Source organism: Solanum tuberosum, unplaced genomic scaffold (genome assembly GCF_000226075.1).
Source record: "Solanum tuberosum cultivar DM 1-3 516 R44 unplaced genomic scaffold, SolTub_3.0 scf00292, whole genome shotgun sequence".
Taxonomy (NCBI): domain Eukaryota; kingdom Viridiplantae; phylum Streptophyta; class Magnoliopsida; order Solanales; family Solanaceae; genus Solanum; species Solanum tuberosum.
Genome location: NW_006239216.1, coordinates 75,146 through 87,839, shown reverse-complemented (window position 1 = coordinate 87,839; position 12,694 = coordinate 75,146).

Below are 12,694 nucleotides of genomic sequence, written 5' to 3'. Positions count from 1 at the left end.
GTTTTCTTTTTGTTTGGAATGGAAGCACGTGAACAACACGTGATTAGATTCTATTCCTTTTTAACGCCGTCAGTCTCAGTTAGAATTTGGACTTTTTTCATTATTCGAGGACCATTAGTGATCTAAATTAAAGAATAAGGATGATTTTAGTTCAGAGCCCCAAAGATAAAGGACCATTTTAAGCCTTTTTCTCTTTGAAAAGTACTAGAGTATAATTTATAACAAATGACAATTTAAAATATTTTTTAAAGAAAGATTATTCAAATTCACATAATTGGCATAATATAAAAAGGAAAAGACTCAAATATATCATCAAATTTTGAGAAAATGATCATTTATGTCATTCGTTAAAATTTCGTTTATCTATGTCACTTCTATTTGAGAAGAGGCTCATTCATGTCATCATTTGTTAATTGAAAATTCTGAAATGGCATAGATGAGCCAAAATTTCAACGGATGACATAGATGAACTTTTCCTCAAAGTTCAATGGCATATTTGAACCTTTTTCCTTTAAAAAAATAATTGAATTAATGACGTAACCGGATCATAATTGACCACATGTAAAAAAAGATTTTGTGAAACGAAACTCTTTTTAGTTAATAAATAATGGTATGGATGAGTCTTTTCTCAAACAGAAATTACATAGATGAGCCAAACTTTTAACTGATGGCATAAATGAGTCTTTTCTCAATGTTCAATGACATATTTGAACCTTTTTCCATAAATAAATATGTCTTTTAACTTGGCTCAACTAACATTTATGCCCTCAAACTTTGGGTGTGCACAAATAGATACTAAAACCTGTATAAAATTGAACAAGTAGGTATATATGTCCTAAGTGATATAATGCACGTAAGACGCCACGTATGTTATGTAGGACGAATGTATCTATTTATTCAATCTTATATAAATTTAAGTGTCTATTTATGTATACTCAAAATTAAAAGATAGGAATATTAATTAAAATCAAATAAATTCTATGTAAAAGACATTCTTCAATAGCTTATTCCCAAAAATTGTCTAAACGGCTCCAAGAAGCTTTTCCAAAATGTGAAGTTAGGGTTTTATTTTCTTTTTCAAATGTCTTCTACTTCTTACTAATATGTATATATTTTCTATTTTAGTTTGTTTGTTTGGTTTTAATTTGATACGAAATTTTTGAAAATAAAAAAGACTTTTAAATTTATTGTTTTAAATTAAATAAATATTTAAAGTATCAAAATATCTGTTAATTTTGTTATATCAAATATATTTATTTGAAAATTTAAAATTAAAGAATTGTCATAAAAAATGCAATCCTTTTTAAACGAAATAAAACTAAAAGTAGAACAAACAAAAGATTATATATATATATATATATATATATATATATTTGGGAATTATGCTAACCTTGGAATCAATTCAATGGGAAAATGTGTTTTCCATAATATTTTTTTCTCTCCATAATAAAATTATATTTATGTTTGCACTTTCTATGAGTAAAATAGGAAGGCGTTAAATTGTATGGTTGATAAAATTCCACATGGCAATCATCTAGCCATGAATGATTCAATGGTGTCCGCGAATAAGGGCGAATATTTTTTTTCCCCTACTTTGAAGTCATTATATTATTGTTTGGGAATATTGATTATTTTATTTTTTTGGTTTTCCATCTGTTCGGAGAGCTCCGATTAAATCTGGATCACACAAGACCTATTTGGAGATGGCGTTTCCAACAAGATTTTCTTCATATTCAGAGCTCGAATTCGATACCTCTTATTTAGAGTGAAGCATTCCCAACCAGTGCACCACAACCTATGTTGGTGAAATATTGATTATTTGAAAATATTATCTGCTATTCTTAAAAGATTTAATTTTAAAATGACTTTTCCTCCCTTAAATTAACCTATATATAATTTTAAAAAAATCATTTTTTAACTCGATATTTGATACTTACTTTAGAATTTTGATTAATTCAAATCACATATTATACCAGCAGCCTCACTAAAGAAATAGTGCTTCCTATCAAGTTTTTTTTTCTATTCACGAAGATAGATTTTAAAAACTTTGATTAAAATTAAAAGAATCCTCTATTTGTTCCATCATAACATAACTTTTGATGGTTTTCATTGGCGGAGCTAAAAGCTCATATACTGATTTCTCGTTATCTTATAATTGAAGGCATAAAGATGTAAATGGATATGCTCTCTATCTTTTTTTATGTTTTTAGAGAAATAAAAATAATGTGCAACTATTTAAGACGATATTTGAGTTAATGAATAGGTGGGTCTCAATTAAAATATAAGTTTTTGGCTAAAAATATTTCTAAACTATACCTCAACTTAAACTACATCTGTAAATTATCTTTCTCAACAAAAAAACATCTGCTAAGTATTTGAAACTTGACAATTTTCATCTCTCTGTTAAAATTTGTCAAAAAAATTAGCGAATTCCACACAAAAACATATGCAATTCATACTATTCTCATAAAAAAATTCTATAATTTTATTACTTGTTGGAAAAAGCTTTCAAAAATTAATTTTTTTAGAGACCCTTGTTTGCTGTTAAAAAAAATATGTTAGGATAGTGTGAGTCTACGGGGAGACATGATCTGCTCTTCTCCTTTATCAACGGGATGGAGTTGGAGCTTAATTTTACACCATCTTCACCTTGGAAAGTCAAAATGTCGTTAGATCAATAATTTTTTTGGGGGCAAACTGATAATTGAGGTAATCAAGATTCAACTAAGTTTGATGTCTAGTACTCGAGTTTCGTATTCATTATTAGAAGTAAAAGTCTTCGACTGACTCCACTTTTTACAGATTCAATGAGAAGAAAACATTTCAACTGAGAATTGTTTTATATCAAATCAAATGAAAGTAAATAAAAAACAAAATTATTAATTAAAGGAAGACAATGCAAAACGTTGTTGCTAAAAAAAATCACAATATTTTATTTTAGATGTATGTAGAATGAACAAAATTGATTTATTGGGAGTGATTTAGGGACTTTTGTTGAGAGTTGTGTGAACCGTACATGTTTTTGTGAAGAATTTGTTAATTTTTGATAAATTTTAACAAAAGGATGAAAGTTGTCAAATTTTAAATAATTGAGGGATGTTTTCTGTTAAGAAAAATTATTTGAGGATGTAGTTTAAGGATGTTTTGGCCAAAAATTCCTACTTTATATATAATACTATATCATCGCATGTCAAGTGGCTTTATTTTTGGAATATATAATATACCCTTTTAGGTAATAACAAATTCACCTAATGCAAATGATATTAATTGTAGGATAAGTATTTATTCATATCCGATATTTATAATAAATTAATAATAGTATGACATGTGTCTTTTATCACCTAACAAGGGTTAATCAATATGAATTTCACTCACATATTACTTCATCATGATAAAATACATTTATTAATTTGATATAAATATTAAATATAAATATTTTTTTAAATCTTAAATGGGACAATTAGCTTTAAAAGGGTCAATTACCCTATGAATAGGTGGGAAGTTTGATGATAGTAGCATTCCCTCCTTTTCGATTTAGGCACGGTTTAATTTGATATAAAATTTAAGAAAAAAAAGTAGAATTTAAATTTTCAGGTTTAAAACACTCCTTAATAATTTGTGTAGCTAAATCATCATATTAAAAGTAAAATGAATATTCTAAAGTAAAACTATTTTTAATTATAGAACATTGATAATTTTATTGAGACAGATTAAAAAGAAAAATATGCCACAAAAATTAAAACAAAAATATTATTTTAGATGAAATTAAATTGTGATTTTCTAAATTTCTAGTTGAGGAAGAAGACAAATTTCTAGATTTGATTTCAAGATTTGTCAATTTTGTACTATTTCAAGCAACGATGGATTATGCAATCATGATGATAAAGCTTAGTCAACTAATTTCTGTCCTTAATTAATACTTATATCCCGCAAAAGCTATTGAAAAAAAAAAAGATATTAATTTTCCATTCAATATTTGATTTTGTATCGAGGTGGTCCATGATTAATTTAGACTTTGTTGTATAAGGTGGGAGAAATGCTCTTTACTCCGATCAGAATTTCGTCACAAAACCTTTGATTAAAAATAAGAGAATTCTATAATTCTTCCACTACATTTTATAATGAAAAATAAATTTTGCTAAAAATTAAAGAGGACTTTTAACCCAAACTTTAGGTCATACCATTAGGTGTCGTTTGATACGTGAGATAAGTATAACAACTTTGAGATAAAATTTGAGATTACATTATTCCATGATTGGTGTAAGCTATTAGCTAACCTCGTGATTATTTAATGTCACCATTTATACTGAAATGATGAATTAATATCCCATATGAAAAATAAAATAAAATAATTTCATCGGATATCTCATCCCGAATACCAAACGACTCTTAGGCTGCAGCTTTTCCAATAATGCCATGATCCAAATAGAAAGATTGTCATGTACAAGTACACCAAAGGATAATGCTGAAAAGGGCCCAATTTTATTTTCTTGGCCTCAATTGACTCTTATATAAGTGGAATGCTCTGAGCTGTGAGTTTGATGTTCTAGTTGTAAAAAGTTTAGTTTTTTAATTAGAAGAAAAGTTCAAGAAAGTTTTATGCAGTCAGTTAATAGTGGAACTCTCTTTTTGAAAGATGTGATGTGATGTGATGTTAATTTGTCACTCTCACTTAACTACCAATTTTGGCTTTAAGAAAGTTTTAATCTCGAATATATGAGGTTAAAATTAGGTGCAATTTATTTTAGATATACTCCTATTATATTTAGGTGGATTCGTATATATTTGAGTCTCTCGTTTGCCGCTCTCCTTTCTTGCTCGTCTATCTCCCTTTCTCGCTCGCCTTTCTTCCTATGTATTTGTATTTCAGAATGTACCTACAATGTATCTAGTGTTCCAGATATATGTAGCTATTGTGATTCACATGTATATGAGATGCATAAACTATCTCGTTCACCTCCCTCCTATCTCACTCGTTTCTCTTCCTATTTCAGTGTATGTGGTAGCAAAATTACATGTATTTAGATGTATATGACTTGAAAATATGGTATAAAATTATATTAATTAGTGAGACAATACGTAATTATTTCAAAACTATAGAGAGAATTAGTAAATATAGTAGAGATTTCTGTATAATTAGGTAGTTTTTCCATAATATTATTCATATGATTTTCTTTTATAACATATGAATCTCTTAGATAAAGATTTTTTTAGCAAAAATATTAAATGGTGGTTTAATATAAAATTTTGTAAATTATTGCAAAAGTTAGAGATAGTCAAATATTTTCTTTTTATCTAGATAGTTAAGCATTGAATGAACAAATATTAGATCTAAGTCTAATGTTATTAATTCCAACCAATAATTTTTCAAAGATCATATTTGCAGACTTATAAACATAAGAACAAAATCTAATTAATAAAGATCTAAAAAGGCACATTTATGTAAATCAACCCCATTTTTTCCCCCTCTATCTAAGCAGCATGTCTTAGTTGAATTCAATTTTTTAAAGTAAGATCTTTATTAACTAATTAATAATAATAATAATCCATGAAGATCACAAAATATATTTTTTGAAAAATTAGGTGTCATTTTTATATTAAGAAATGTTACCAAATTTTGTCAGTAATGTGTAGGTCATAGAAATTTTATACCAAACTTCTATTCTGTTTGTCTTCTTGTTACAATTGATATGTTTCCTTTTAGTTAATGGCAGACCATTGTATCCTAATTAGATTAAGTTGCCTTTTTGTCTTCTTAGATATATTTGCTTAGAGGTGAGGTTTTGTATTTGACATTAATCCACTTTTAATTCCATATCACCTCTTTCTGATCATATACCACTAATTAACCTTCATTTATCTATATTGCTATATTTTTAAGAAAACAAACTAGGTTTTACATGACCTAGTTGTACTTGCAAAAATAACTAGTTTTTTTTTTTGTTTTTCCACTAGATATCCAGTACTCATATTGAAGTTCAATTAAATTTGGATTCGCACCGAGAAGTCCCAGATTAGAGAGTAAAGCGCTTCCTAACAAATGTGACTTTGTACCCAGAGAGACTCGAATTTGAGATTTCTGATTATGGATGAAGGAGTACATACCACTCCATCACAATCCCAGTAAAACAAGTGAAAATATATATAATATTAATTCAAATATTAGGTACTTACCTTTTCTCCTATTTTTCAATGTAATGGCCTTGGGCTATTCCACTTATATAATTTATTTTGTAAGATTTTAAATTGAAAGCTCCAATTTTTTTTTTCCAAAATAAAATTTTCTCACTCATGTTTTTCAGTCACTAAAGCATAAAAATTAGTTGCAATTAAAACATACGTCTTTTAATACAATGATTAGACAAATCTCAATGAATACGTTGAATCTTAAAAAGAATAAGGGTGAGTATACTAGCTCATGAACAACTAGCCATTGAATTTGGAAAGGAGTTCACTTTTGATCCAATTGCACCATGAATATTGGCTTTTCTATTTATTATTAAACAAACACAATTGGTGAACAAAAATGAAGTTATAATTATTAAATTAACTCTATCTATTTATTATAGGAAAAAAAATATTAAAAATATCTTTGAAATATTTGAAATAGATTAACTTTATTATATTCTTTATTATATTTTTGGCTCCAAAAATTCTTTCACCATTAGTCAACTAGCTAAAAAGTGCTCTCCAACTAGTTAAATATTTTTAAAAAAAATACCCTTCTGGCTAACGGTTATTTCATAAAAAAAATTGTCCAAATTTATTCTTTCCAAGCAACATGTGTTGTTTGATTTTTTCCCCCCCCTATAATTGTGGTGTTGGGTTAACTTATACATGCACGATTAATTTTTTACCTTTATCGAGCATATATATGGCGAGATTTTACCCATCCCTTTAGACAGATGAGAACAAATTGTCTAATAATTTTGTCTTTGCTAATTAATATTCAAATTTAAAACTTATGATTCACAATTCATTTCATTGACCACTAAGCAACATCCTTGGCACGTATTAGGAAGAACTCATTATCAATTTTTATATATATGCATTTTACCAAATTTCTATATTTGTCTTGTGGTTACAACTGGATCATGATATATGTTCCTTTTGGTTGATGGCAGACCATATCTTAATTAAATCAAGATCAATATCTTTGTAATTTTTTCCCTTTTATAATTTGTGATTGATGGATTATTGCTAAAAGCAATACATAACATGACAAAAACTTAAATACTGTAACCTATTAGGTATAAGTGCACTTTTTGTTTTCTTTGCTTACAGGTGAGGTCTTGTGTGTTTGACATATATCCACTTTTAGCTCCATATCACTTATTTGTGATTTTCATTGCTATATATTGGTTTGTGATCACACACCTAACCTTTATTCATTTTACGGAAAATGGTAAAAAATATCTTTAATATTTGTGATTAAAAAGCGTCAATGTTATTTAAAATTTTAAATATATACTCCAAAGCAGACAATACCTTGAGAGTTGCGGTTGAAAATAGGTTATTTTGACCTATGTTCTTCATATATAATTGTAAACATAAATATTCTTTGCAAGAGAAGGTGACCATTTTCATTGTATGGTGGTAATGTTGCTTAGCTAATCCAACTTTTGATATATATTGCACCATGAATATTGGCTTTTTTTCTATTAAATAAAAACAATTGGATGGACAATGAAGTTATAATCATTTCCTATCAAAATTCTGTGATCTTCTTCCATATTATATTCAACCATGAGATTCATGTGACTCCCCCACCTATTATCGAGACAAATTCAGAATTTAAAGTTATAAATTACTATAATGATCTTAAGTTGATATATACAATAATAACCAAGTTCACAGTTAAATATTTTATATAGTAACTTGATGAACTCTAAACAAAAACATAAGGCGTGAATAGAAGCTATAGATTTCACGTGAATCCGTAACTAGCTATAAGACTAGATCCACCTTGACCCACTCAATCTCATGACTCTCCCTAAAAAGTAAAAAAGAACAAACTAAATCTTTTTGTGCTGGATGCCATTATATATGTTTTTAGGATGTTTTAAGTCCTTTGTGATTTCATGTATACAAAGGACAACTTGAGAAGAAGGCATGTTGTGAGTGATCCTTGTACTTATCATATATAGTACTTGGATAGGCATGGAATTATTTTATCTAATTTCTCTAACTAAAGGAACCATAATTATTACTTCTGTTTCAATTTACGTGAATCTCTATTTAATATGACACGAAATTTAAGAAAAAAAATGCTTTAAAAAGGTTGGTATTTAGCATGTTCATTGCTTACAAACTTTTTTAGTAGGACGGAGGATGGAGATGTCATTCCTCACGTTTATCGTTGTCCCTAGACTTCACTTTTTCGACAGAACTTGTATAGTTTTAATGCCCCTGCTCATATCTCCAAGTGTATAATTCATCGATTTACTGAGTGACTTTTTCTTACCTCAGCTAGTGTTGGAGTTCTTATCACTACAACAAATTTGATTATCAGGGACAAATAATTTCGTCATCTTCGTCGCTAAAAGGATTATTTAACTACAATAAGAAAATCGTCCCCAAATAATGCTTAAACATTTGTGACAAATTTATTTGCCGTAAAAAGTATATTTTTTTAGTTAATAGTATGCTTTGTCACTAAAAAGGTTATTACTACCGACAAAATTATATCATCGCTAATTATTTTACATCAATCAGTGACGACATCAATTGTCTCTAAAGTTATGTGTATTTCGTAGTTGAACAAAATATAATTTCGTCACTAATGACTATATTTTATATTTAAAAAGTTATTTTGTTCTTAAATGTATTAATTAGAGATAAATTTATTATTATAAAAAAATGTTAATGCTCCTATTATCTCTCATCTCAATTTTTTTTTAACCTCTCCCCGGGAGGGGCTCCCACATTATGCTTTCTTGGGGACTCAAACCCACAACCTTAGGGTTGGAAGTGAGGAGTGCTTACCATCCGATCAACTCTCTCTTGTCTCTCATTTTTTTTTTTTTTTTAACTTCATTCACTTATTTCAAATTTAACTTCTGTAGAAATAATATATTATATGATTATTAATACACATACACAAATTTATGAAATTTAACACCCACAATTCATTCAAATGTAGATTATAATTAAACTGTATATTTTTTAAAATATCTTTAAATATATTCAGTACGATTCAGTCATTTTATTTATTTATTTTTATAAATTACTCAGTATAATTATAAATTTATATAAAATTAAACTTTCGATTTTATTAAAAAAATTAAATAATCAGTTCAATTCGATCAGTAAATCAATTGTTTTGAAAAAAACATCAATACTCATAACTATAGTACTTCATCATAATATATTTGAAATTCTAGTTGGTTCATTTCTTTCATTTGTGCTTTCATTTTTTAGTTTATTTCAATTTTCACATTGATGGAAAATGTTAATAGAAATTAATGAAATATTTTGCACCTTTGCAAAGTCTAAGTTTGTAAGTCTATATTATCTCTGTATAGTTGCTCTACGTACGCATGTGAAATTACTATTAAATGTGTACATATTTTTAGGCAAAAGCAAATAGATCGACTTAGTCTATGCAGTTTACCAATCACAAATCAATAGACACACTCAAAAATTAGCACCAAGACTTGAGGAATTATTTTTTCTATCGTCTTTATCAATGAAAGTGTATCAAATAAAAAACAAAAGTGATAAACCAACAAATATTAGCAATATAGTGGTAGAATCGTAATCCACTCATGGTACTTATAACTTGGATTGTATTTTGAAATGATATATTTTACAATTGCATAATTTAAGAAAATTGATGACTTGAACTTTTTCATTTTTACAAAATCGACCGAATTCGTTGGTTTTAATATTTTTCCTTGCCAATTAACGAATGGACTCTGTCTATTTCTTATGAAGAACTTGAATTATTCTTTTTGTAAGTTATCACTTGTAATTATGAATAGTTGTAGCCAAAAAAATTGTATTTAGCTATGGATTTTTTCGTAGCAAATAGTTGAATTATTTACTACAATTTTTAAGTTGTCGCTATTTAACACCTTACACATTTTGTGACAATTTTTTTGTTGTCACTAAATCACTGATTGATTAGAGACAATAAAATCTTTGTCACCAATTATTTATATTATTAGTGAAAAAATAAATGTCATAGTTAAATCTAAATTTTTATAGCTAAAACTTTTAATATTTAACTACGAACTCAAATTTGTTGATATTGCAACAACATATTTTTTTAGATGAAATTTTTTTGTGTCCAAAAATTAATATATTTTAAGACAAAATAATTTGTCATGAATTAGATACATTATTAGTGACGAAATAATGGGTCACTGATAACTTTAAATTCCTGACTAACACTAAACAAATGGCGCCAATTATTTTTTTGGTGGGATACTTTAGTGGACAAAATTTTGCTACGGATTTTTATGTTTCATCACTAAAAGTATGTGTCTCATATATTTAAGCACGAAAAGTAAATTTTGTTACTAAAAGCGAACAATTAGTGACGAATTTGATGTCGCAGCTAATAATTTTGTAGTTGTATATCATAACTGTTGTAGTGTCTTTTAAAGCCCTATCCGTCTTTCCCCTTCTTTGCTTATTAAAAAAAAGAGTCTAATATGGAGAAATTTTTGTCGGAACTGCTTCACCCTTAACCAGAGGTCTCGGTTCGACCCCTGGGTATGGAGAAAGTTATGTTGGGAGCGCCATCTCCAAATAGGCCCTGCAGTGCGCGATCCGAATTTAGTCGGGGCTCCAAACACTAGGTGGAAAAAAAGAAGCCTAATTAATATGACTTCAAACAAGCGAGAAATGTCCTTTTTATGGTCTCAAATCTAAGATTTACAGTTTATGAAATTTTCTATAATAATCCCAATTATTTAGTGTACAATACTAATTGTGTTTGCATTCAAACAAAATCACATAAATTGAAACGAGATTAAAAAATTAAGAATGTTAAGCATATGACGTGTCATTATTAGTTTAGGGGTATCTTTTTCATTAAAGCTATAGATACTCAAGGCTAATTAATCACTAAGCTAACATTAGGAGAGGTGAGGAATGAGGTCAATGAAAAATTAATTAAATTCCTAGTTATATAGTGCCCCCACTTTGTTGAAATAATAATAATAATAATTAATTAGTAAAAGGCTATTAATATATTCTCCTTGAGTGCAACTTAATTAATCACCAATAAGATTGAAAAGCTCAACAAAAAATTCCACTTCCCCTTAATTCTTTTCTTTAAAATAGTTAACAGTGTATATGCTTTCCCACTGTGTCAAATCTTATTATAATGCAAATCTTAATTATTGGAAATTTAATTCCTGGTCTCAATCATCAGAGTATTTTTAATTAGTCTAATCCAATTTTTTTGTATGATCCTAAATGAAACTGGAAATTTGGACTTATCTAGAAATTGGAAATGTTGAAAGGAACATTTACCACTCCTTATTTGTGGTCGAGCGGGTTCATCTGAGCTTTATTTGATAAAAAATTATATTATTATATATGATTAAAATTATTATTTTTAAGTACATAGTAGATGTTGAACCCCTTTAACTTCTTTGTGTGTTTATTTTTTCATATTTTAAATTTCTTAGTAAAAATTCTAGTTCCACCGATAATTAATCATGGCCTAGTTGCTAGAAATTAATTTGTTGTTTTAATTCATAGTTTATATTTAGTGACTACATATATGATCATGGTTAAATTATAATTGGTTTAAAACAAGTTGCTCGATCACTTTCAATATTTTTCTTATGTTGCCTCTTGACGTTAAATCTTGTTAAGAATGACATCATGGTATTAAGAGGGCTCCTATGAGATAACTAATTCTCCGTTTTCACGAGAGGAGTGTCTTAAGTGGTAATTAACATTTTTCAATTTTAATCTTAAAATTATGAATTCGATTTATCAAGAAAAAAAAGAAGATAAAAACTCCTATAAAGAGTTGAAAATAAAATAATATGTTTCATCTATAAATAATTTCTCCAGAATCTATACTTGTAGTTTGAACTTAGATAAAAAAATTGGGAATTTTTGGAAAAACTATATATATATATATATAAAAGAATTAGAGTTGAGTACTACTTAGGTTTTTTCATTGGCTAATACTTAGTTATGACAAGGATAAAAAGTTAATTAACATAATCTTCTTTTGTCATGTGATTCGACGATTGCTTTTTGTAATTAAAAAAAAAACTTTAGATTTGGAAATCTATTAGTAATTAGTACTCAATTATGTGACTAGTACACTTCTTGGATTTTATTCTAGAAAAAAGAGGTGTCTTTTTGACTTTTTTTTAAAAAAAAATCATTTATTAAAATTAGAAGATGAAAGTGAAAGAACAAAGAGGAATAGTATAGCAAAAGCGGTGCCAAGGTATAATTTTCAACTTTGTCTTTTAATCTAGATTAAATAAAAGTTTAATTTATATGAATTGATAATATAATGTTATTTTTTATTAAATTAGGTATATAATTATATTACATATTTGCTTTACCTAGATGTCTCATAAAAAGGAATAGAGAAGGAGTCTAGATCCGAGAGTGTGGTCTAGTAATCCGTGAGATAAGATTTTAAGCTAGAATCATGAGGTTTCGCATTCAAAATTCTAGCATAGGTAGAATATACTCCCCCCCCCCCCCCCAC